Below are 27,995 nucleotides of genomic sequence, written 5' to 3'. Positions count from 1 at the left end.
TTGTGTAGATGACAAGATCTTGCATTTCTAGTTGAAAGAACTTTAACATTCAGACACAACATACGGATGAAAAGGTTTTCTGTATTTCATGTGCACAGAGAACGTGCATCATTACATTACTCAAGTTTATAACATAAAACCTCTCTCTATCTAATGCATATGGAATGAGTGATTAAAAGCAAGAGGGTAAACTGCCCAGTACAAAACTTGGTAGCATTATTACCACACCTACCCAATAGTATCCCTCATTAAATTACTTTGTATTTCAGTGACATTATCAAGGAAATTCAAGATACCAGCATATCCAAAGGTTGGGCTTCTTCCATGCACCAAAACAACTGATGTGAATTAATTATAGACTCCTCTGGAGAAAGAGAAGAACCCACAATAGCATTAAGATGTCACCATCAGCAGTGATAACAACCTGCAGGCTGCCAGCTCCAAGCAGAAGGGGTGGAAACTTAAGTAAGGGCTGCATTACTGCTGCCTTCATGCCAGGTACAGAATGAGGTTTTGCAAACACTGCCTGTTAATTTCACAGCTCCTCAATACTGTGTGTACATACAGACAGACACACAACCTCCCCTCTCTTTATAAGAAATATTACCGTGTATCTGCATCTATACAAAATCTATATTGCTTAATACTAACAGTTTTAATTTACAGCAACATTTATTCAAGCAAGCCTAGACAAGGTTTGACACAGCCTGCAGTCATGCTCTAAACACCTGAGACTGGAAAAATTAAACAAAAACCAACAAAAGCCAACAAAGTAAATGTAACAGACCAATGGCAGATGCTTCAACTCTAACAAAACCCCAAATATCACTTAGAAAAACCCCACCATGACTGCTCATTAACCAACTTGTTCTGCCTGGAGGTTTCCGGTGCTTCCCAAGGTTGTAACATGAATCCTATCTCCCAGTCCCGCTGGTCAGCAGGGTCTAAATCTGCGTCCTCAAAAACACATTATTTTACCAAAGTAATCCATGAGTTCACCCAAAATTAAACAAGATAAAGCCAGTAGTACACTGTCAGGCAAAACTGAGATAAAAAATAAATAAATATATGCATAAAATGGGATACGTAGTTCTTCATTTTCAATTTAATAAGGCACAACTAATCTTTTCTATTTTTCCACCAGTCTTTATATTCATTTACTCAGTTTTAAAATATTTGTTCCAAAGTGAGAAAAGCAAATTACCCTCAACTCCCAGCATCAAGGAACAAAACAGAAATGCCATACATTTGCATCTTTGCTCTGCATTTCTGCTCCAACTGATCCAAACATTTCTAAATGTCCTTACATTACTCCACTTTTGTTCCAAGTCATAGTTACTTACTCTTATCCAGTTAAGAAATCTTACCGTAACCTATTAGCTTCTTTTATCGGGCAAAGCACATGTTTCATCTGCAATTAAAGATTAAGCCTCCTGCATCAGTGGTACGAAAGTCACATACATAGCATCAATTGCTTCAGACACCCACTAGAGGACAGTGCAGCTCAATGTGGAAAGGGAATACAAAAATCCCCTTGGAGAGAAGAGCGGGGTTATTTTTCCTACTTAAAAGCTGAACTCTCTTATTTTACTTTATGAAACGAGAGGCAAAGTGATATTTTGCATCTTTAAGGCAGAATTTTCAAAGTCTGAAGGTGATAAAATTAAGGAGGATGAGTCATCCAAAAGTAAAGCAAGAACGCCTGCAGTCAATAAATACCAATGCCATGCAATTTTGAATGTTTTTGACTGTTTTAAAATGGGTCAGGGTTTAAGATACAGTGTAACACACCGTTATATCACAGCTTGAAAGGAATGCTGATGAATCCTCCAAAGGTTCAGATTTTCTTGCAGGGAAGGGGGACCGGCTGACAAGCAGGAAAATCACAGTGAGCATTTCCCTGATGCTGTCATTTTGGCTTTTATTTAAGAGGTTCCCGAGGATCGCGTGTGTCACAGAGAGCGAATGTGTGGCTCTCACTACATCCAGTTGCTGTACATCATTTGGGAGCAGAAACATTCTACATGCACAGCCTCCTTCAAACTCCCAAACACCACAGTAGCCAGCATGGCAGCCTTTGGAATATTCATTTCAGTATTACTTTTCAGTGAGGCAAGCCACTGGTGAAGGCCTCTGGAAGGGTTCCCCATGTGTTGGTCACACACTGGGCACGCTCATCACAATGATGCCATTGCAGCACCTGGCACACGATCACACTTCAAGTGTGTTTTGGAAGATGCAAGCCTTGCCATGTTTTCTGTGCCTGTGCTACTGCCTGACAACATATCAGTCAATCCTTGTCCAGAAACCATGTTCTTGACTGTGTTAACGTGAGCTAATTAATCCTACTTCAGAATACAGGCAGAGCTGGCAAAGGAGTGCCTGCAACCATGTAGGCATGTTTTCACTGATAGGAAGCACAGCAACCCTTCCAGCGTAATCTTTATTTATAGTAATAAGGGACAAGAACAAGGAAAGAGAGGGAAAGAAAAATCTCGAGGCCACAGCGCTATTCTAAAATATATTTGAGAATTGAGACAACAGCTTTTACTATCATTTGGGGGCTGAAATGAAGCTGGCAGTTCTTAAAACAACTGTATTTTTGGTGCCAGGATAACGATCATGCGTACAAGGAATAAAAGAGCATAAATTAAATTTGTTCTGACTATTGTTCAAATATCTGAGCTTCAGGGACATCAAGCCCCTGGATGAGCCCATGCAGATCAAAAGAAAACTAAGGGGTGATGATGACTACCTCCATGACTGCACACAGCAAGTACAAAACAATGCACACAATCGATTCTGCATCTCACAAAGGTGCAACACTGCAGATGTTTACAAACGTTCTCCTTGTGCCCCCAGAACCAAGGGCAGTTTTGCTTTTAGGTCTGATTTAGGGAATTTATTGTAGCAAAAACATGACTCAGCCATCCATCCCCTAATCGGCATATTTGGAAAGCCCTGGTCATTAAACACTTAGGGAACTGGTGTTATTTGACTGCACCTTATTAGCATAATTAGTTATAAATACTCTCCAAACCCACTTACCCAAGGTTGTTTATAGACTACGAAAGGCCTTTTAAAATTGATCCATTATTTGCTGAATTTTGCCCGTGTACTTTTTAATTTCTCACAGAAATGGTACTGTGTGCTACCCATAACATTCTTAGCATATGAAGTTGAAATCAGATATCTGACAAACAATAATCAACTTTCTGTAGCACAGTGATCCTCATCTGAGCAATGTCATACAACAGGATGCGTGTGCACCTGCTATCTCAGCATCATGTTGTGCCCCAGGATGGATCTGTGCACTGTCTCACTGGGGCTTTATGATGCGTTCAAAGGCCAAAGGCCAAATGATTTTACATCATTCAAACTTGAAAAATGCAATGGTCCTGGAAGGAGGGAGAAGATGGATAGATAAAAATGGAAGGAGCACAATACTCAACCACAGCACAGCGGCTGTTGGATGAATTGTTCACACTAAGTTGTGCTGCTCAGTGCATTTGGGGGTGTTAACAAACACTTGGCCAACAACCCAAACAATTAAATTTTGCAAGCACGAATAGCCACAAAACAACTTGACTAAACAGACCTGCTGATTTGATAATTAGTTTAAGTCTTCATTTCTATTTCAATTAAAAATGCATACAATCCATCTGTGAAGACCTTCTTAGCTGTCTTAGGGCTTCTCTACCTACTGAAAGTTAGGAACTCCCTTTGCATGAAGATTTCACCATCTGTTTGACTTCACACCATAACTCACCTTAAGCCATCCCACCACCCCTGTCACTTACTTTTCCCATCATTCTGTTCTACACTTGGTCTTGAGTAAAGGACAGGTCCAGCTGCTGCTTTTCCAGCCATTATGGCAACAGATTTCTTTCCTGAAGATAATACCCATCCAAACCATCCTCATCTCTAATGGTACATTTAAAGAAAGAACAAAAATACTGTATCTAGAGCATCAAAATATTAAGTGATGGTTAACCACTTCAAGGGAGAAAACATGAAGAATAGCAAATCTTTTGCTCTAGAGAAACTGCGATCTTCCTATTTTTTACCCAAGACCCATCTCTGGCATGTATCCCCCACACAGGAAAACATGAAATGCTACACAAGCTCCTATCTAGGTCACACTTCTTTTCTTATTCAGACAACAGAAACTTTTAGAAAGGGATTCTGTAATTCTAAAAGCTTAATTAGAAGTATAAAAATGCATTGTCATGGGTACTGAACTGCGTGTACACGGCTGAAATCTGCTAATAATTAGAAACAGTTCTTTTATGGTAACATGCTAGTCATCAAAAACCCAAACTGCTGCACTCATTAGATTCTGAATCACTATCACATAAAACCAGCTAACTATTAACGCATAAATGAAATCACAATGGAAGCAGTAAAACTAAGGAAGGTACGAAGTAGGGTAACAAAGATACTGAACAAGCTTTGGATACAGAACAAGCAAACAGAACAGGGCTTTCTGTCTTAGAAAAGGGAAAGGTGAAACACAGTATTTAGGGAAGGCCCCAAGTAGTGAGAGGAAAAGAAGCAAGGTGCTCCTGGCTGCCTACAGGGAAGTTTCTTGCCTAGCCCTTCATTTGTGCAATGCCAGAGATGGCGAAGAAAACCCAATAATAAAGGGGATGGTCAATTTTTCAGTCATTTTTTAAACACTAAATACTGTTACTCTGAGGACTGACACAGGATATCGTGGATGTGAAAAGTCTGCACGAGTCCAGAATACACAACCAGAATATACAGTCCAGAATATACATCTTCATGGGAAGAAAGGCAAAAGCTGGTAAATACAAGGACATCAAAGATCACTTGAAAGCAGGGGGCATGCATCAAAAAGCATCCTCTCATACTTGTCCTCTCCTAATGCTCTTTTCTAAGGAACTGGCTTTTGGCTGCTATTGGAGTCAGAAGATGATATATCAATCCAGATCTAAATGGTACTCAGTGCAGATATGTTCTTCCATTAAACAACCAGTATATCCATTATTTAATTATTATTTTTATGCATCCCCTGCTCAAATTAAATAACAAAGCAGTTAGGGCTTGAATGTTTGTTCCTTTATCTGTATCACTGATTACAGTACTGCCTAATCTCAGCAGTTTCCATTTAACACTGTTGAAGTACATGCATTTGGCAGATGATTGAACAGGTAAATCAATAGCCCACCATAAGGACTTGCTGCTACATTGGTGAGAACTTTCATTCCAGAAACTTCTCTTTGGAAAACTGGTCTGCTTGGCATTATATATTGAAGACATTAAGATGAGAACAGGACTGCTGAAAGATGGATGATGATCCTTATCATTTGCAAGGTTTATTTAAAGTAATTTAAACTTAAAAAAAAAAAGTGACAGCTTAAAAATTAATGGCCGGTAATAACATCCTGACAAGCAGGACGCTAAGCTAAGAATGGTGTTATTGTGAAATGGGGTGACTCAGAGGCTGACAAAGTAGCTCTCCATCCTTTTTTGATTGTCTCGCTACTTGTGAAATCACAAAATGCAATTTAACATTATTGTTTTCCCTTAGAATTAAGAGATGGAAAAAAAGCTCTGAGAAATCAACGGCATTACCTTATTCGCTCAAATAAATCTAAACTCTCATCTTCATTTTCAGTAGACTTTTTTTTTTTAACCTATTTTCTGCCTTGAAAAAAAGGAATCGGCTTCAGAGAAATAATTATTTGATAATGAACTACCAGACACTTTTCACAAATTTATCAAAGCATCTTATAATAAAAGCAGAGTGGAACATTTTAACCACAACCCCAAAGCGATATAATCAGCAAATCTGAACTGTGAAAGAAGTTATATGGCTACATTAAGAAACAGATGGAGTGAGCATAAAACAATCACAGATAAGCCAGCATAAAGGAACTTAACTTAAGAGTAATCAAGGTTGAGATGCTCAAGGCAGCCATGGGGAGTCATAGACATTAAAATTAGCAGGAGAAGCATGTAAATCACAGTCTGCTTCTTATACTTCAGTGCAGGTCTGCAACATAAAGAACTGGAATTCTCTCACTTAACCTATTGCACTCCTTGACAAGAGAATCTGCAGTATGGGCAAGGAAAAATAACTAGGAGAGCCAGGCTGAGTAAAATCCAGATGTCTGTCAACTTCAATAAGAAATAGAAAGTCATCTCAAATTTTCAACTCCCTCATTAAATAGGAAAAAGAAAGTCAAAAGCTGACCATCTATCACAAGGCCCAATGACCTCACTTGGCTAAATTCAAATCTTCTGCACTGATCCATACTGTAACATATCATGAACCTAATATCAGTTCCTTGGAGCTGGAATCCAAACAGGAAAAAAAAAACCAACAACCCAATTCTATTTCAATTGTAATATTACATACTAAGTGAACAGTTAAGTCCAGTGCTGTCTCATAGGCTTTAGTTTCAAAATCAGTTAAACAAGTCAATCTACAAACTGGTACTATAAAAGCGACTTCATAGGTTTAGGATCCTCTTGGGGCCACTTCCTGTATTTCTTTGCTGGATGATGCATGGAATAGGAAAGTTTGTCATTCTCTTGGAGTCTGTTTCATCACCTAGCACACCTTGTTTGCAGACAAGTGCCCAGAACCTACCATAGTTGGGCAAAGCTGTACTAATAAATGCAAATTCAACGTCTCTATTTCAAAGATAACAATGTAAATTGTTACACGTAAGGAAATTGATGCAGGCAGAAACAGTTTAATGCATGCACTGGGTGTAGATTTTGTTAATTACTTTTTAAGTACTTAAACACAGTAGTAGCTAAAGAGAATTTGAAAGAGAGATTACATACAAATGCTTCCAAGTGGGTGTTTCCTGCTGAGCTGCAGTCTGCCATAGCAGCGCTGATTAATCTGGAAAGCCTTGCATTCACTTTCTAGTTCCTTAATGGCCCAACACCACCCCCATTCCCACCCTCTCTTCAAGCACCAAAAAGGCTGCTCCTGCCTCCACTCTGTATTGCCAGCTGATGGCTGCCCCTGGCCAAGCTGAAACAGCCTGCTTAAGGCACTTTCTTACCCAGACTTTCATGTCTAAGAGAAGCTTCCAATAAGATTCCCCTGCTGGCACCTTTTAGTTATGGTAACCTGAATCCCTCAAAGAATTCTGGGTGTGACAAAGATAAGCTCATTATAGTTACTCTCCATCTCCATTTTCCAACCTAGAACATGCTGGAACCTTAGGGTACAAGTTCCCAAAATGGCTGGAATCCAAACCAAGCATGAACAAAAGGAGAGAGGAGCAAGATCTCACCTTTTCACCTGAGTTATCTGCAATGCAAAATCCCCTCCTAAGACTTAGAGCTCTTTTTAATACAGACTTGGATTTTATCCTGCATCGATGCACTGTATAGCACAGTGGTCTTGGCCATCGAGAGCCAGAGCAAGAGAAATACAGGCAGTAATGAGACTGCACTGTAACAGCAATTAGCCTCATCCAGCACCTGCAAAATGACCGTTAGTTCAACAGGGAACTAATGTACTGGCCCTAAAAGCCAACCCACGTGCACTTCAAGCTATTGTGTTTTAATTCATTGCAGTTGGCATTTTAATGCTACAGTTCACCCCCATAAGGATAATGCAGAACAAATGTGGACACTTGCAGCCAGAATCACAGCGGTGCGTGTGGATATACTCTCATCAGTACCAGCCCTAAACAGACAGGATCATAGTTCTGAGAAGCAAGAAGGTGACACACAGGTGTGCCCCAAAAGATCTTATCTGTTGCACACCTTTGCAACAAGTCCTCTGCAGAAGCAAAACTACACCAATAATCCTATTTCCATGGGACACCAGTCCCAGCTAAATTTGGTCTTCAGGGCACCAACACAGAGCTGAAAAACTTGGAATTCAAGAAGTTGTTCAGTTTGGTAAGGCCATCTATCATTTCATTGATGATGCACACTGAAAATCACACTGAGTACTCCTCTAAAATCAAGAAACCCTGCAGCACTCAGCAGCTCTTGCTTCAGTGACACCTTGGAGTGCTTACAAACAGCAAACAAGAGGACTCTGGCTTACTTCAGCCTAATTAAAATGTTTTAAAGGAATTTAATTACAATGTGCCAAACCACACAAATGTAAAGATCTTTCCTACAGAGAATTAGTGATGAATTGAATAATTTTATTTTAATCTAACTGTTGGCAAGCAATGTGGGTTTCTTGTTTGTAAACAACCATACTAATGCTAAACATATTTATTCACAACTTGCCACGAAACATGACTCTGTAATTAATCATTTCCCTATCTAATTCAGACAAAATAAAACCCCAAACTTGTACCCCTCTCACATTATGAAATAGTCAGTTACACACAAATGAATAATTATCTGAATTATCAACTATCTACAGATGCGCGGCTCCTTTCAGCCCAGACAATGGCACACCCCTGGTGTATACTGGTAATCTCTAACACATTCACTTATTCTTTGTTTTAAGTGAGAAAATCTCCTTACATATTTAATAAGCTCAATCATGGGCTATTTAAGCTATTGTTTCAGGTTATCTATTAATTGCAGGCTTCCTTATCTGCATTCACTGCTAAGATGTCAGCAGTCTTATTAATTGAAAAATGCCTGTGTGAGTGGGTAAAATGTCAAAGGCCACAGGTTGAGATTAATTCTGTAAAAATAAGGTAGCACTTAATTCCAATGACGACTTTTCACAGCTTAACTGCTTGAAACCCTGTCTTATTGTGACAACACAAAAGCTAAGTCGCAAATAAAAGAATACTCGTTAGAGCTTATTTAATTTCACAGCCTTAAATAATTTGCAAGAATGGTTTGCTTTTCATATCAACAGATGTTTAAGTCTGAAAGACCGTATGATTACACTTCCTGTAAAACAGTATTTTCATCTGAAATGCAACAATCAGGAGTCCACATGAAGACATTGAGAACTGTGCTGTTCATGTAAAAAGATTAAGTTCTTCATACAAATGTTATATTAGACCCAAAATAAGGCCAGAAATGCAATATGCTGCCCAATTATGGTTTTGAGTATAATGGTAAAATTTGTATGTCTTTTTCTGCTCCGCTTAAGAGGGAAAAATAGATACATAGCATCTTCATAAGCTCACTATGGCCTAATAGAATAAAAACAGCACACAGGCATGTCGTGCAAGTGGCATCTTTGACAGTAAAAAGTTTCTGCTGGTAAAAACACAAGCAAAAACTATGACACAAACCACTGAAGACACAACAGAACTCACCACGTGCCACAACCTTGACTAGAATACCATGAAGCCAACACTATTTCATAGTGTTTAACCCCTGAACTAAAAAAAGGCCAAATCTTTTTTTGCAGACTCAACATAAGCTTGCTCTAGGAGCCTAACCTAGAAACCAACCAACCTAATTTATGCACTTGTAACTCACTGTAGTATCAACAGATTGGTTTTCAGTGGTGTGATGGAAAGATGAGTGGGAAAGGAAGAGAAATAATTAAACTTCATAAGCCAGGAAGTCCACTGAATGATTCTTGAATAACAGCAGACAATAATACACTTATCAAAGTTTCCTTTTGCTGTTCATCTTCACTGACTGCAGCTGACTGACACTCTTTTATAATCCTCTGCCAACTGCAAACTGAGAAGTCTTTTGAATCAGTCCCTCAACTCAAGTCTATGAATTCAATTCTTTCCACAACTGACTGGGCAATGGTTCAAAACCTCACTTCAAGACCCTCAAAGCCCAATGTTTGACTTAGCAGAAGAACAAACAGGTTACTACTTGCATTTGCAGGAATGCCAATTCACTTTAGAGTTACAGACAAACTGGATGAAAAAATGTAGAGGTAACAGAAGTAAAGCACTACAAAAGTACCTTTGTTCTCCAAACTTCTTAACAGTTCCAGTTTTGATTCAAATCTGAGGCATACCTAAATTTCTAGGAACTTCTGATAAGTAAGGTCCAAATAAATGCTTTTAAACCCACTTCATTAGCAACATTTTCTTTCCACCTAAATACCATAAACTGGACCTTGCTGTTTATAGCCACAAAAAAAGATATTTAACTGCCTGAACTTTCTTCTTCATTCCAAAACCAAAAGTTTATCACAGTTGAAACCATGTAAGCTTTACAAGAAAAGAAAATATACAAAATAATGAAAGCCAACGTAAAAGTACAGTGATCACTGCATCATTCCTTTCCTTTGGGATTATTCTGGTCATACAGAATGAAGATATTCTCAAAAGCTTTGACCGTGTCCTTATGGAGTATATCTCAGAAATGGGGGGACTCCCAATTGCAACTCCAGGCAACACGTCGCTGCAATCAAAATTGATGCAAATCAAAAATGAGAAGCACTGAAAAAGCAAGCAAGGTCCTTGCTGAGATAATCAGAACATTTCGCACCTAAATGCTCAAAAAACTTTCCACTCACATCTGTCATCATCTCTTGATTTTTTTCAACTAGACAGATGACAAAATCCAAACATTTGATTAAAAACGTAGCAAGAGGCTTCAGAACTCAGAACTAAAGAAAGAACAATCTGTGTCAGCAAGTTATGGCTGCTCATGCATTGTGATTAAAATAAACAAGCATTTCCAAAGGTTCTTTTGCAGGAGATTATCAAAGTAGTAACAGTGTGGAAGAAGCTTCATTAGGGCGGATCTGAATAAAGCTAGGTGGGATTCACAAAGAGGTGAGCAGAATGAAAGGGTCAGTGTTTATTTTGGCAGATATCGAGACTGAATGACTCAATGTCTCACTGAAGATATTCAGAAATTCTCTAGAAAGGTGAGGAGTCACATAGCCAGTGTAGAGTCAATGTAAATTAGAAGGAGCAATAATACAGCAATATTGAAATGATTCTGTTTACTAGCTTTTATTTTACACTTTTTAGGTTTTTATTTGTTTCATATAGCGTGTCTTTAGCCTTTCTCTTGGAAGGAGCCATCTGTGAGAGGTTACCCTCAGAGAGACAGCGACTAGGAGAGGTGGCAATTCTGACTCAGACTGGTAATGCTTATTCCTGTTCTTTACTGATTCTATTTTCTTTTCCTTGAAGGACAGACTACTTTGGATGCAGCAGCTCACTGATGTTTCAAAGAAGCCTCATTCAAGCAAATTGCCAAGGGAAGACCAAGAACGCGTCATATCACTGTCCCCAGGATGTTTAAATTCTTAGTCTAAACAGTTACACCCCTGAAACGACCATTGTTTTTTTGCACTTACTTAAAATGAGCACTCCTTCAATGTCATCATCTCAGTTATTTTCTGGCCTGGACCTCAATTTCCCTTAAAATTTCCTTCCCTACAAAACAACTGTGGTCCAGTTAATCACCATCATAGCCTGCCTCCATTATTACCTGCTAGGTTTTGATTACCTGCACCTCAGCAAATCCAATATCACTGATTTCTGCCTATAGCTACAGCTGTGATGATGACTTCTAGAGAACAGTGGAACTGGCAGAAAATGCTGAAGTAGTTCTGCACTGACAGCTTGCTTTCCCGTTGGCATGAAATTCATGCAGAAGTTGCAAAGCTACTTTTGAAATATTTATTTATTTTTACCGTTCAGGCTTTAAAATCAAAACCCAGCAAGACTTCACAAATCTTATTATTTGAATCCGTCTGAATTCTTCTGCTGTACTCAATATTGTTGAATTGCAACCCTCCTTTATACCCCACATTCATTAATGGACAAATGAAATTCGCATACACATCTAATGGGAAAGCTGTGAAAACTCCCAGTGAATGGCTCACGTGAAAAAGGCACTAAAATTCTTTCAAACACTTTGCTGCTGAAGAACTAAGAATCTACTTGTTGCCAGCTCAGAAAAATCAGATGACTACACTGGTTAACATTTAGGTTAACCGACCAGCTGTGGCACAGCTTAAAAGAGCGAATCCTGCTCGTGGATTGCTGAATATGGATGTCACCAGATCTAAACACCTCTGGTTTTAGCACTCATTAGAACAAGCATTCATTGCCCTAAGTTTGAGTACTTTCCAGCCTTCACTTTGTACATCATATATATTTATGTATTCAACTGAAACTATGTCATACCACCCATATATCAAAAAATAAGCATGGAATCCATTAAACATTGCACACAGCTGGGAGCACTGCAACTCTGATACAAAACCTCAAAGAAACAAGAACCATTCTATTGATTTCTGGATAGTTCTTTTGGTTTTCCAATTATGAAAAAGCTACAGGTAGCAGTTTTCTTCAGTGTAACAAGAAGCTGAAGTTGTCGCCTATTTCTCATTAATTTTTCATTTCTACAAGTAAAAGCCTTTTCTAGGAGTGCTCAGTGGCAGTACAAGCCTGTTCCATTCACTTTTCAACACCAGACACGTATTTATTTCTAAGCTTTCAATTTCATTGCATAGCTTGCTATGCAACTTGCACACATCAGCCAAAGCAGCAGACAGCTTTTCACCAAAAACTTGTAGCTTGACACATACCTTGTCTTGCCTTAGGCTTAAATTGATTAATTCGTCTTTCACTTGTGGTAAAGTCTTCCATTTAAAATGTTTTAGTAGGAAGAGGCAGATTTTAAAAGCTGAACCAGAAAGAATACTTCCAGCCCTCTTTGCATATACAGTTCAAATATAGTATTATGCTCTGCTGTTAAGGAAGTCTTTAACTTAAATTTGCTGTTACTACCTCCATAAGTATCTGGTTCCATATATTCTTTCTTGGGCAAGAAGACTATAAAGCAATGGCTGTCTCAGGGATTTCACCTCTTAGAGCTTTCTGGTGACTGAAGAGATGACTGAAATTCTCACATCTCTTTGCGTTGAAGAATTCTACCATAAAAAAAAAAAACAAAAAACAAAACAAAAAAACAAAAAAACCAATCACTTGACTTCAGAAATTCAATCCAATACATTTTTCAATGGAAGATTACAGAGTACATTTTGTCCGTAAAATACTTGAGAAGGCAAAAATACTCTGCAACTTGAAAACACAAACTGAAGATTCTAATGTGAAAAACGGAATCATAGGCATAAAATTAGATAAGTCATGGAAAAGCTTACAGGTACGTATATGGTACCTCCTAAATTAATTATGTTTGTATATGAAGATCGAGAATTTCTTCTACACCTTGGTATACAGCCTATTCTGCCACAGGGCATTGAATTGAAAGCAGTGATTTTCACTCAAGAGTTTGCAGGAGGTCAGACAAGACATCGTAATGATCTTTCCTAATCTTCAATTCTGTGTCTCAAGGAGTACATACAGATGTCCTGAACACAATATATTTTATGCACATTAACAACAGTATTAACTACAAGAGTTTCTCAAGCAAGTAAAGGGAATCAAAGCTTCTATTTCTGTGGATATATGCTGAAAGTCAGATAAACGGAAACAAGTAGGGCACCTTTTGTAATACTGATGCTGACAATCCATCAAGAAGTAGATGAAAGAGGCTATGGTAATTTCAGGGTTCATTAGAAACACAGAGGGTGGAGAAGAAATCAGATTTTGCCAAATAGAAAAAGGAAAATCAGGAGGGAAAGTGGCTTTAATTTCAAGCTTACAAGTATTATAAATAAAGTTAAAAAAAAATAAAAATAAACTGCATTCCCAACTATTTGTGTAAGCACCCTTCGGAAATGCAGACACTAATTTATTTAAGCACAGGCTTCTGCACAAAAAATAAAGGTAGTACCATAAAGGTTATAAAGTTGCAGCTCAGTGATGCTTCTTTATAGATGCCTCGAGAATTCTGTCTCTTACTTTCCCTGAACACTCCCAGCAAGCAAATACCCATTGACTGGAGCACACAGCAGGTGCTTCCCCAGCTGAGAGAAAGATAAAATGCATCTACCTGCCACTCCAGAACCTCCACTGGAACTTCCCAAAATCCAAAGAGAATCTTCTGTTTTATTTAAGCAAGTGCTGGATGTGAGCAAAGGATATCCCACTTTTCAGCAGGGAGAACCAGTAAAAACAGTAAAACAGATCCATCTAAATTCTCCTACTGACCTTCAGTAGGCCTAGAAGGCTGGAAACATTGTCCAGTAGGTGACATCTAGTGAAAAGGAACACACATTTTCAGTGAGTATCTTGGTAAAAATATACCATTTACAAAGTACTGAGAGTAAGAGAGGGACACAGTATCATCCCATGGAACAATAACAGCAATAGCAACCTATGTGCACAGAGAACAGATGACTGACCATCGACAGCTCTTGACAGCTCACTGTGAAGGCAGGACATAAAAAGAGGGAAGTTTAACCTACAAAAGTAGGCACCTACAAAAGACCATGCTGAATGGAGACAAACAGATGAGAAAAATGAAAGCTCTGTTTACTCAGTTTTGTAAGCCTAACAAAGATAAAGACAATCTGGCTTCCAGCTGACATTACCCCTTTATCAGGACAAAGACTGGTAACAATGCAAAACACTCCTCATATTGCAAACACTGTACTAGCAATGTACTGGAGGCTGCATTTGGAGGTTGCTAGAAACACTCACTTCCATTTAACACTACTCCAGGGGACACTGTCCTGTGGCTGGAAGCTGTAGGTCACAAACTGCAAACAGCAGCAGTGTTATTAGCTTGATTTTCACTTGTATTTAAGACAACTGGTCCATTTTTAGACCTTTTCATATACAGAGGAAGTCCAACTAGCAGGAAGTAAAATGCTACACCATGCTGCTCTGCAAAAAAAACAACATTGAAAACATCTTTGCTGAAGACAAGGAAAGACATATTCCTTCACACATTCAGGGAAATCAGACATAAGCAAGTACCACACGCCTAAAGAGGAAACATGGCTGCAGAATAAAGGATACTGGGTGGCTGCCATGATATCCCATTTAAGCATGAAAACTTTGAAGCACTGCTACGTGGCCTGTTCTCTAAGCACGCAGCACTATAAACATTCCACTCATTTCCAAAGCTGTATTTATCCTGATGTTACAGCCCGAATTAGTGAATATAATAAAAACAACCTAAGCAGTGGAGATCAGAAACTATTATTCAGCCTGTAGATTAATGCTGCTAGTGACACACAACAGACACAAGGTAGATACTAAGCCATTTAAACCATGTATTTTAGAAGTACGTGAGATCCTTCCTCTCTTCCCCTCCTCAAATATTTATTTTCTAATAGCAATAATGACCTCAAATTTCAAGGCAGTCTTCCAAGATTAATGACCAATGGAGGTTAATGGTCCTTAGCTATTCTTTGAGCCATCAACTCCTCCCAGCCAGTCATTAATCCCCACGAAAGGCCTTAATGCTTCACTTATTACTGCTTAAGCATCAGGCCTGTAAATTTTCAGGGCATTAAATCTCAAGAAGTAACCTTTCTCTCTTCGTAGGGTACTATTTCAACAAAACAGACAGACAAAAGGAAATCAGTCACTTCATTTTTATAGGAATTCTCTCAGCCTTGCAAAACAGTACTATTCAAACCACAGCACAGAGGAACTACTTGTATTCCACACTTCAGCTGAAGATGCCATTGATCTCTGCTATCTGTATAAATATGCATACATATGCATGCACTTTTACATTTTTTCCCCCACACTCAGCAGCAGTGACCTCCTGCAGCAGAAGATAACACAGTCCAGAGGACATGGCACTGCATGACTCAATGCCATACAACAAAGCTTCTACTGAAGGCTCTGACGCTGATATCTGACTAACCTTGGGAAAGCCTCATTGCTTCCAGAGACCTTTTTCTCTTCCTGTTGTACCTGCTTAGACCAGATTGCTAATGAAAAGGAAGAGCTCTTCTCAGTAGGATTCTGAGTAAGAGAACCTTGATTTCAGCCCAGGGCTTCTATTCACTACTGCAATGTAAACAGCTACAACAAATCTTTTCCAGCGGCCCATTAAACTCAATGTTTACATGGAAGCACTCTGTACACCACGCACTACAGCATGTAAGAAATTACCTTTCCTCCAAAGCATTTGTTTTTTGTTTCTTTTGGAAAGTTGTGATAAATGGTAAAGTACTTGCTTAATTGTCTCTGGATTCCAACAGAACAAAACAGCAAAACCAACCAAAATAAATGTCTTTATTCAAATGGTGAAATCAATCAGATTTAATCTGCATACATTCAGAAGATCAATTATCCAAATGCATCTAATTCAGACTGTACCTGGTCCAGGCGGCCCATCAATCATTTAAAGGGCACCATTTCTTTGCCTTTTATTTTTCATTCTCCTAGTATTTTAAACAGACACCAAGACTTACATTCTTTTCCTATTGTCATTCTCTAGCTAATAAGACCTGTTCTACAAGGCATTTCCCAACTTCAATTCTCTGTTGCTCAAAAGACAAAAGTATTCTCGAGTTCACTGTCCGCAGCTATGACAAACAAAGCAAGATGTCATTATTTTTCAATCATTTTTCTGTGAGGAAAACAGCGCACAGAAAAATGTTGACATTACATTTAGAAGATTAGACATATCTGACTATTATCGTACTCATTTATATTGGCACTCGACTAGCATTAGTTGTGAAGGCAACAGGGCTAGCTGTCAGACAACAACATGTGCAAATTGACAAGCTATTAGAGAATGCCAACTGGATCTATTCAATTAGAAAATTTACTCCAGTACTGGAAAAGCTTGCTTTCAAGATAAGGGAGAAACAACGTGTGTTGACTAGAGAAAAAAAATGATAGAAATTAATAAACACAGAGGAAAACTAATCTCTTCCTTTTTGCAATAAACACTACAAAGAGATTAACTGTAAAATATTAACTCTAAGAAACTCCTTTAAAATATTAATAAGATGGAAAAGAAAAAGAAAAGAAGAGGGAACGCTTTTTCTTTATGTCAGTATAGGAGACATCTCCTCTTGTTCTCCTGCTCAGATTTTCCAAGATGTGCTGCTATGGGGCTGCTGTGACTACAGGAACTCTGTAGTGTTAGCAAGGCAGCTGGAAATCCCATCTTCCAGCAAAGCAGCATTTCCAGCATCTGGTGGCTATAATGCTTTGTCCCTATCACAGCCTATTTCCTTCTGGAAAACTGAAGCTATAAAAACACTATAAAGATTACAGTCATAAATACTACTTGGAAAATAAAATCAAAGAGGAATCTATAGTTTATGAAAATGAACCATGTTCCTAAACTGTCACAATGCCAGCATGAAGTATTTGCCTGCAAAATTCACAGTTATGTGAACACTGCTAAGGACTGCGTATGAGTGCATGTACAAAACTACATACAGCATCCCCTAGAAAAAGATCAAGTTAGTTCACTCTGCAGAAGAAAGAACTGTTGTGGGTATTATGAAGCCAATCTGATTTCAGTTAGATTAATGCAACACAGCACTAACACTCAAGTACTGGGATTTTATAGGTAACAGACACTGAAAAGAATCAGACCTTGATTGCTCATGGAAATAAATCTTTTCTTAAGACAGTTATGAAACTTCACCCATAACTCTAAAAAAAACCAAATCTGAACATTATGCTTAGTTAAATCAACAGAAGCACTGACCTTCAGCATCTACAGTGTTGAGGAAAAAGACGTTTCTAACTGACAGATCCACTGCAAATACAGCCTCAGCAGCTCCAGAGCCAAGGCTGAGAAATGCAATCCAAGTGTCCAAAGCTCACTCAGTCTAACTCACTCAAGCAGGTTTTCCTCTACAATACTCTCAAGAGAATTGAAAGATTCAAGATACAGCCCTTCAGTTAACAAGTAGTCAGGAAGCCACTATTATATAGGATTTGATCTTGGGTGGTGATATAAAGCACAAGTTCTTACAGTATTCCAAGTCAACAGGGAATTATATGCCTTCAACTCAAGCCTAAAATCATCCTTCATATTTACTACACAGAAAGTCCATAAATAATTCAGCTAAAATACTAAGTCTGAAAAAGTCAATTGTATTTGAAATTCCATGCTGCAAATGAGACACACCTCAATGCAACATGCATGCAAGTCCAGCTGGCACAGGACAAACCTATTATGTTCACTGAATCTCTCCAGTTTAAGATTCCAGAACCAACTTCAACAAAGAGCATCCTTTCCCAGCATAAATCCTGCATCTCTGCCACACCAGCAGTGACCCAGATAATGTAATGCTAGCACAAATACAAACCAAACCATGCTGAAATGTCACAGTTCCTCTCCTGCACTCTTCAGATCAACCTCTGAATCAACCCAAAGCATGAGAATATATCCAGGTTTCTTTGTGGGCTGAAAACGAAGAAAGAAGCACATGGTATGTGCTGCCTCTTCTTGTTTAAGTGGAAGATATTCAAAAACACTCAGAGAATTGCTATAAAACCCGTAGAATTGGAAAGCATTGTTACAGCCTTAAGTGCTTTTGGCTCAAACTCTTCAAGGCCCTGTGTTATCTGAGGTGTTAGATAATGCCTCAGTGCCTTGTTACCTCAAAACCCATAGTTCAGGGCTGAAAAGCTCTTGGATACATGAACAAGATCAAAGCAGGTAAGTTCAATAAACTGTGTAGCCACTGCTTAGGGGCTTGAGGGGCATCGCTTCCACAGCATGCTGCAAGTAATTTTCTCTGGTGACACGCTATGTTTTGTCTTACTGAACATTTAACCTCTAGATTTGGACAGCACACATTTGGCATGGGCACATTTCTTTAGGGAACACCAGAGTGGTTACTTCAAGTGACAGTTTTCTAATTATTCTGTCAAGCATCAATCTGTGAAGTTCCAAGTTGCTCTCTGCCCTGACTGACAGGGCAATCAGCGCTTTACTTAAAGCCTCTGGAGCTGTTCTGTCCTGACAATCCCTTTTAAAAACCCCCAACCAACCCCTCCTCCCCAGAGAATGGAGGCTGAGTAAAATTTGACTTCCAAAACAGCTCCCCATTTCTGCCACTCAGCTCCCTACGGTAACCAAAAAATGACACTGGTGCATATAATGCAGCTGGGGAAAAAAGCACAGACCAAAACAGCATCTTTTTCTTTGAACTATAGCAATTCATTTCAGGCATCTTATTTTGGAGAAAATCAGCTGATAAAATTACATCAAAAACAGAGAATCAGCTGATATAATGCAATCATTCTCACCAAAAAGTTTTTATCTCTTCTCTTATGAGGGAAAAAAAACAACACCTACACAGCATTTCTAGGTTGATTCTGAGTTCCTCTTGTTCAGCATCATGCTCTGATGAGCATTGCATTGTGAATTCTCTAGGGTATTATGGTACCAGAGACTAGAAGAAGTGGGAAAATGAGGGAATTTGTGAGCAATAAGAAAAATTAGGTCTGTACCAAGCATACAGAACAATACAAGCTATTGAGTAATCACAACCATAATTTCTGCAATAGCACCAAAGTATTTCATGTTCCATATCTACCATACAACTAAACTAAACACTGGAGCTAGGATTTTGGCCATTAGGTTGGTATCACAGTAGCAAATATAGACAATTATATGCCAAGGTGCTGTATCTGAGAAGTCAATACAGAGATGCTCTTCTTGGTTCCACTTAATGGAGAAGAAAAGACTCCATCCCAGTATGGGACAGCAGCACCAGCGTGCCCCTTGTACGTCCTTTTGCAAACAAACTGGTATTAAGTTGCTCCTGCAGTTTTCAAAGTAAAGTATGAATAATGCACATTTGGCGACTTGACTGTGAGCATAACTGAGCACTCCATGGTACAACACACTGCTTCAAATCAGCAGCGCTAACAAACAAATTAATTACCAAGTCAGGTGTCAGAGCAGAAGAGTACAACACATTTGATCACAAATCAGAGTGAAATGCAGAAAATCTCTCCCTAGATTTAACGCTTAATTCTGTTTTTCTGAGGACATTAAATATGTAAATATATTCACACACACAAAATTCAATTTTTTTCTTGGATCTGAATCAAAACTCCCAGCACACAGACTACCTGTGATTTATGAAATGAAGAAAGGAAGCCTGTTCTAATCAAAGCTCAAGCCTAGTCAGAGCCTAGCAATGGATGCATAATTTTGTTTTTCTTGCTGGACAGCTGAACGCTCAATGATCTCTACAAAGAAATTATCCTCCTCCTCAACAATGTGACACGATGAGTTTCCCTTAATGAACCAGATTCCTTTTGGATAAGGTTACGACAAAACAACATCCTATAAGAAAGTAGTTGCCCTGAATTCAACAGCAGCATTCAATGCTGGAGGCGTTGTGCGATGCATGAAAAAATGCCAGTCTGCTAACAGAGCAAAGCTCAGAGCTGAAGCTTCCCTAAACCAGCACCATCCTCTGGGAGCTACTCATCCCATCCAGCAAAGCGTAGGGAGCCAATCTATTCCTGCTTTTACAGGTTTTGTCTCCCCGTTGTTCACTGCACTGTTGGATGAGCACCAGGGCACATCCAGGGAAGGAAGGTGCAAACAAAAGCACTAACTTAGATAAGCTCAAAATGCCACAGACCTGAGTGCCTCTGAGTAAAGGAAAGCCAGTGCTTGACTGCTGATAGCACACACCGAGGAAGGAAGCTCTTTGATAAAAAGCCTAAATCTGCAGTGGTCAGTTAGGGGAGAAATCTGTTCCACTGGCAAAAGAAAAGGCTGAACTCATCTGTGTTCTTACTGAAGTGCAACAGATTTCTAACATTATTAAGGGAGATAAGCTAACGCTGCTGAAATATATGCACTGGCTTTTTAAAATTGTTTTCATTTTATCTTTTCAGTTCAATTACTTCCATTGTTTTCATTTCATCATACAAACTAAAACTTATTTTTTCTTCTAATACATACAAAAAAAACCCAAACAAACAAACAAAAAAAACCTCACCCCAACCCACCCAAAACAGCTGCACAGGGCTCTGAGAGAGTTTTGATTAAAGACAAATCCTTTACAATTCAGAGAGCACATTCTCAATCAGTGGTTGAAGAGGAAAACCTCCAGGGTGCAGCAGAAACTAAACAATTCTGATAAGGTTTCTGTGGCTTTCCAGCAAACAGTAATTTGCTCTTTTATATTTTTTCAATGAGAAGTCAAGCATTGCAGCCCTGAACCTTTAAATCAAATGATTTGCTGGGCATCAGGCATCCAACTTTCACCACCTACAATAAAATAATCACTCTGCACATTCACTCATTTCTATCCAATAATTGATTTTTAAAATTATTTTTAATTTTTATTTTGCCAGTTACAAGCCTATAGCAGTGATCTAGGAGGGTGAATTCATCAAGATTTAGTTAAGGAAAAGAAATTCACCGTATTTTTAAGTTCTAATCTTGTCTACACCATATAAGCAGGTATACCATTTGTTCCCTGAAAGAGATGTTTTTACTCCGCTTTCCCCCCCAACCCTTACTATTATAAATTCCAAATCTACCATGTATCCTTATTTCACATGAAGGCCTCTCTCACAAAGCCAGCTTTTTTTAAATCAGTCCTGGAAAAACACTTGTAGTCTTCCCTCAATCCAAAGAAAAAACAAGAGTTTCCATGGAAAACCCAGGATTTTCAAATAGAACCCTTTACGTACAGTGACTGTTTCCATTATTACTTAGACTACTGCCATTGCAAGAATTCTATTCTACTTTACACAGTCTCCTTGCCTCTATTCCCCACTCAGTGACAGAAGAACGAAAGCTGAACACATAAATCAGTTGAACTTCTGTGCAACTGAAGGAACCATGGTTAGTTAGGAATATTCCTGCTATTTCTCCCCCTTCCCAGAATGCACACACAAGAGAACTGGACCATAGGAGATAGAATAGCTCACAACTTCTGCAGACTGTGTTAAGAAGTCAAGTATGAGCAGTAAGGGAGATGAGCTCTCCCCCCATCTAAAGAAAACACCCTGTTGTAGGGAATGCCTAATACAGTAAAATACTGAAGGGTACAACACAGACAACATATTTTGAGAGACAGGCCTAATTTTCATCTTCCTATAACTGAGATACTTTTTCTATTAGAAGATGAAGCTAAACCTCTAGAAACAAGAATAAGAAATACCCATTTGAAGTAGATGTGGACTTGATTTACCAAGTACTTAAGCACATGACAAGCTTTAAAAGTGAATAGACTAATTTATTTCAGCTTTATCCATCCACTCAGAATAATAGATAATAAAATATTAAATCTGAAACAAGTTTGAATATCTTCTTGAATTGGAGCATGAATAATGAAGTTGTGAAATAATTCAGTCTCACCTGAAATAAAACAGAGATTCAAAGGAAAGAAATAGCTTCTCCATCTTTCATTAAGCCATATTTCAAATAATTTTTGTCTTTTCCAATGCATTTTCATCACTCTGTGCTCCTTAGTGCAAATGAATGGATGAACACAAGTCAAGGAGTACCTTTCTCATTCAAATATAATTAAATACATCCTTCTGACAGGAAAGAGTACATCCTGCTCCAAAACTGAAGTTTACATACTTCAGAAAAATATATTTCCTACCTCAAAATTATATGAAAAGGCATATACACAGGAATACAGAAAGCATCAGAAGATTCAGTGCATCACAATTTCCATAGATATGGGTAGATGCTCTAACAGCTCTTTTCCCCCAAAACGCGAATGAATTTAAAAGCTCCCTACTTGCCAGCCCTACACATTATTCTTAGTCACATCACTGTGCCAGACATTTCAGATGGCATATGGGATTAATAATAACTTAGATTATGATAGGTGATATTGTTCTATTTCCTTTATTAGGATGCAAGCCAGTGCGCAAGTGTGACAGCAGAGATGAGTGATACATCTGTATTTATTCATGCAATTTTCCCCTCTTTTCCAATAAGCACATCACTGAACATGGCATACTAAAATTAAGCCTCTTTTTTTTATCTTAAAAACTCACTTAAAAACAATGCTGTTTCAGTCTTATTCCTCACCTAACCTCTACTCCTTCTATCTGCACTCCATCCATCAAGGGTGCTCTGGAAGTTGTAATTAAAAACAGTTGATATGCATTTCCCAGCCAGGAGAGTATGTTCAACCCAATGTAAATGGCTAAAAACACCTAGCTGAAATATACAATTCATCATGTAGGTCTGTCTCTATCTGAAACAGGTGGGAGTGCGGTGATTAGATTTCTCCATTTTGGGGGAAAGATCAAACCCCTTCCTCGGCAGCCATGACACCTGAAGCTCCTTAAAAACAATAAGCAATAAAAGGCCATTTTCTCTACAGCGGAATTTAAGTAGGGAAACTAACATTTTTATTATCACATTATTTCCTATTTGTATCAATAAGTGACTATTCTTTCATTCCTCTGTCTGCTAGATGATTTATAAATAGATTCATAATAAACTACTCATCTCACCAAGATGAACTGCCAAATGGAGATTCCCAAAATATCTTCCCCTTGTATCCTCAGTAATAGTGGAATGAATCGCATAAATTTTCAAGACTTAATCAGTTTGTAAAGTACAGTAAAAGATTAATCACTGTTCAGATGCGTTATGCATGGCATTTCCTCTAACCCAGCAACTCTAACACACACACACAACTGCACATCATGTTGCAACACGCTGCACGTGAGACACACATGATTCTGCAACTGGAGATGCCGTCACAAGATTCTGAAGATGGAAGTTTTCCTTCTTTAAACAATGGAAGATTCTCCCCAGTGTTACAAGCCCCAGCTGTCACACTCATCCAGTATTTCCTATATTGGCAGTTGAAGTAAGTGCGGTTCATAACAGACCTTCACTACCACTCTGTGGTTACCAACTTCCACCACTGCTCTCTAGCCCAAGTTGCTGATACTTGGGACGTAAGAGCAAAATCTCTGCAAGACCTTTTCTCGCTTACTAAGTTTATTTTTGTATCCCCCTTTTAAGATTCATTATAGTCAGCTTTAAAATGCCAAAAGGCACTCAGTTTCCCAGTGCCTACAAAGAAAGGCAAATTCACATTAAAGTATATTTACATATCAATTATCTAGGACTCAATAATACATATGCTCCTAAAAGATAGGTAACTCTTGATAAGTTGAAAAAATTCCCATTATGCATTTTAAAAACGCATAATTGTCTTCACCTTTTCATAAATATTGGCTGTATGCTAAGAGTCTATTAAAACGTTTAAATGAAATGAAAGAATGTCTTTCCAATACTTTAATTGCTCTACAAAATGACTAACCACCTTAAATTAATACCTGTGAAACTGCACAGACACATTAGTTGAAGTCGTTGCTCAAATTCTATTAGGCTGTACTTCCTCATCAAAGCAACACTAATAAGAATTTGGGATAAGTTCTAAATTACTCCCGTAAACCCAAACTCTGTAGCACCTGGAAAAGAACTACAAGCGTTAATATTTCACAGCTAGATGCTCTCCAGTACCCTTGGTTACAGGTGAAGTATTTGTACAAGTTTCTGATGGAAAGCAGACAGTGCACCTTTTTCAACTATGCTCAGCTCTATGGAATGTTTCTGTGCTCTAATCGGTCTTTTCTACATCTACAGACTGTCATCCTATGACAGTAATGTTAAATATTCAAAGGTTCAAAAAGCCAGAGTCCATACAGAGCTCCCCATTGTGGCATTAGGTTTCGGAGAGTTGCAGTTACCTGAAAGAAGAAAAGAAACCTCAAGTCCATTCATTGGCCTCAGTGCATGATCAGCTCTTCCTGAAACACCCTCAGTAAGTTTTTAAGGCAGTTTGTAAAACCTTGCAGTGCTGGATAGACCTTATAGCTCCTTATGTAAACCACTGAAGGACTCAATCACCTTTTCTACTGAACAATTTCCAGAACACCTAACCTTTGCTGCCTTTGCACAGCAGACATTAACCTGTAACACTGGGCAGACTATCCAGGTTAACTGAAGGTTTCCTTCACCTTGTTGTGCCTTGTCCTTTCAATCTTTAAGTCTTTCCTAAATTTTAGGTAAGAGAAATGGACAGTCTCACCATACGTGTTCATACTCCCCTAAAGCAAAAGGGCATCCCTCAACATTACTGGGAGATAACACTGAGATGATGGTGTAACAACCAGCTTCTGAAAACTACAATATACAGCAGTAGTTTATTAGACATCACCTTGCACAGACATCAAAGTCAGAACAAAAAAACACTTTTATTGACTATGGTTTTTTTTTTAACTGCATATTTCATTTATACAAAAACAGTTGTGACTAAAAAACTGCCACTAGGATATGGCTGTGCAATAAGCAGTAAAAGAACAGCATTATCTTATTATTTCCATATCACTTGAATTCTTTTAACAGCCTTTATAGCTTGTGATTAGTCCTGAGAGCCATCACCTATAGAAGATGAGTATTACAACCCACAGCTCACATAGTGCTTGCAATCAGAACCCACTGAAGTACAGAGTTCTGTAGAGCACTGGGCTCTCATAGAGTACAGCCAGAAAAACATGCAGAGATGCTTATGAGGGATGCAGGACAGGAAGAAGAGCAAAACTTCCAGGAAGGAGACTTCCAGCTGAAGTGTGCCAGTGGGTGCACAAGTTTGGCTGAAAGCAAGAGAATGGTGGTCAGTTCTAGTCTTTGGAATTGCTTCTGGGTCTAACGCTGCTGACACACTGACACATTTTTCTCTACAATAACTCCTCAGCTACAGTTTTTAGAGTACTCAAAACAGCACAAAATGCTTCACCTTCTTGTGTGAATCAGAAAAACACACAAGACATAAAGACTTTTCATGCTGTGTAAAGAAGAGCTGTGTAATGAAGTGTGTAAAGGGTGCATGATATTTGAATGAGAAAGCAAGAGGATTCCTAATGACTATGTAAGAATAGGGTTCCTCTGCATTATCTGAAATGACATGCAATCTCACAATTCAAACAAATCCAATGCTAACACTATTATACATCTATAACCAAATGCTATTTACATTTCATTTTGTTATTCACAACTATATACATGCTGACATAGGCCACGTGTGTGATACAAAGAAGGTTCTCTGATCCTATAGATTTATTATTATAACACTGAGAAATCCACTACTAGCAATTTGTCAGTGAAATGCAGAAAACACACAGCAAATCACTCACATCCAGCACACTCTCTATGACAAGGCTCACTACCATTGCAAGTGTGGCCATTTAAACTATTATATTGTTGAAACCTCTGCACACTATTCCCTATTTGACTTTTAAAACTTAATAGCCTACACCCCCCACTCCCCAGTGCACCCTCCTCTCACTCCACACAAAAGTACCAGAACTGACAACAATAACAACCACTCTCATCAAAAGACAAAGGCAACCTTAGAAGAAAATTGTGTTATTTATCTCTTTTTCATTTCTGGATGTTGCTTTTGATGCTCAAGCTGCAACTCATCATAAATAAGACAGGCTTGACAGTCTTGACTGACTGGCATGACAAATATTGCAACAGACATTCTGCAGATCCCGTTAAACAGCTGTGCAATCTGTCCGCACTCACAACTTGACTGCTGGTATTATTCTTGCTGTGATTACGATGTGTCGGTGCCCAACCCTGGATCATGGTATGCCCCAATGATAGCATTCATAGCATTCATTCCCCTCTTCTTCCTCCAGCCTTTCTGCTCACCTCCAAGACAGTCCTAGGTTATGCCTGCTGCATGGAATAATTAGTTGGAAACACAATAAGCACCTGGCAGCCCCTAGGAAGAAAAAATTCACCGCCAAAAACTCCTTTTTGGCTCACGTTTGTAACACTACAGATAAACACTAGGCACAGATTCACTGAATAAGACAGATTTTTGCACGACTTCCAGGACAAAATCCTCTGCTCTATAGTCAAGTGCAGCTGGAAGCCATACTCAGAAGATGCTTTCCCCCTAAAACTGGGAGCCAGTTGCAGAGTAAGAGCAAAGAGCCCAGAATCACCCCAGCAAAGTCACTGAACTTCAAATTGCCTGAACGCTTCCAGATGTTCTGAACTGTCTAAACTGAACTAGTTCACACAATTAGTTCGGAATTAGTTCAACCAAAACTATGATAAAACTCATTACAAAAGGCAGCTACTTTTTTTCCTTCCATTTCTGAAATATGAGAAAAGAGTATCACAAAGCTTTTGTCTTAGTAGAGAGTTATGTCTTCTGTTGCCACATAACAGACTGTAACGTTAAGAAAAGTAATACCAAAAATCCCTCAAGCCAAAAGGATAAACCAGTCATAAAAATATCTTATATAATAAGGATGGATAAGCAGTATTACTTTCACACCAAGCACAGCTGGAAAATAACTGAATTGCAAAATTATGATTTAATGATACCTTCCTTCAGAATTCTCTTCACTCTGGAAAATAAAAGCCCTGAGACTTTTGCTTCACACATTGCCACTTAACAGCTAGGCACATCAGCGCTGTTACTTCTCCCATCACTGAGATGGACAGAGAGATGCATCTGACATAAGCAAACAGCAAAGCAAAGTGACAGGAGTAAGAACACACATTCCACATTTAGTAAACAATAATCTGAATCTGGAGCAAGGAATGGCTACAGGGAAATCAAAAGCTTTGTGTGTGTGTTTGATATTAATTATTCCCTGGATACCAGTTACCAGATGTCAATACAGAGCATTTTTTCCAGATAAATGTCTGTCAGTCTGTCAATAGATTTTGCCTATACGGCCAGCAAACACTTGTTAACAGCAATTGATTTGATAAATCTTTTGTAGCACCACCAAGGACAGGAGCCAAAAAAATCTCAACCAAACAACTTCAGCCTTTGAGCTCCTGTATTTCAGTGTTACTTTCTGTTAGGAATCGATCAGTAAGTTCAGCCAGTCAATGGCATGACAAACCTGTCCACAGCTTACATCTATGCATTTTAGTGCCTGTTAGGGAGAGGCATGGCATGCCACCAAAAACATGAGAAAAGACTGCACAGCTTGGTCACATATTTGAAGCATACACAGAATTTATGTGAGCATTAATGAGAAACTCTCCTGTACCAGTAACCTACATAACATTACATTTATTGTTATGACAGTATGAGAGGGAAAGGCAAAGACTGTTTAGGGTTGTAGATGAAATGCTTCTAACTTCTCCCCATCAAGAGCCTACACACTATGGGCTCTCACTGAGGTTTTCAAACTCATAACATTCAAAACTCTCTGCAGTGAGTATTAAAAGCTTGAGACAAAAAAAAAAAA

The 27,995-nt window shown here is 38.6% G+C and overlaps 1 protein-coding gene and 1 long non-coding RNA gene across 2 annotated transcripts in view; both read right to left on the bottom strand.

Moving 5' to 3' along the window:
* LOC146758346 (uncharacterized) lies at window positions 1–26,842 on the bottom strand. The gene is made up of 2 exons (XR_014934570.1): window positions 26,428–26,842; window positions 1–25,364 (listed from the first exon to the last, which is right to left on the bottom strand). It is a non-coding gene; the product is annotated as an uncharacterized LOC146758346 (long non-coding RNA).
* The window catches only part of SUCLG2 (succinate-CoA ligase GDP-forming subunit beta), a 99,959-nt gene that overhangs the window by 8,382 nt on the left and 63,582 nt on the right, over window positions 1–27,995 (bottom strand). The gene's annotated exons all lie outside the window — the stretch shown is intronic.

Source organism: Coturnix japonica, chromosome 15, assembly GCF_054131305.1.
Source record: "Coturnix japonica strain WE chromosome 15, WE-NBRP24, whole genome shotgun sequence".
In the NCBI taxonomy this organism is placed as follows: Eukaryota; Metazoa; Chordata; class Aves; order Galliformes; family Phasianidae; genus Coturnix; species Coturnix japonica.
This window is presented reverse-complemented; position numbering and strand designations above follow the sequence as displayed.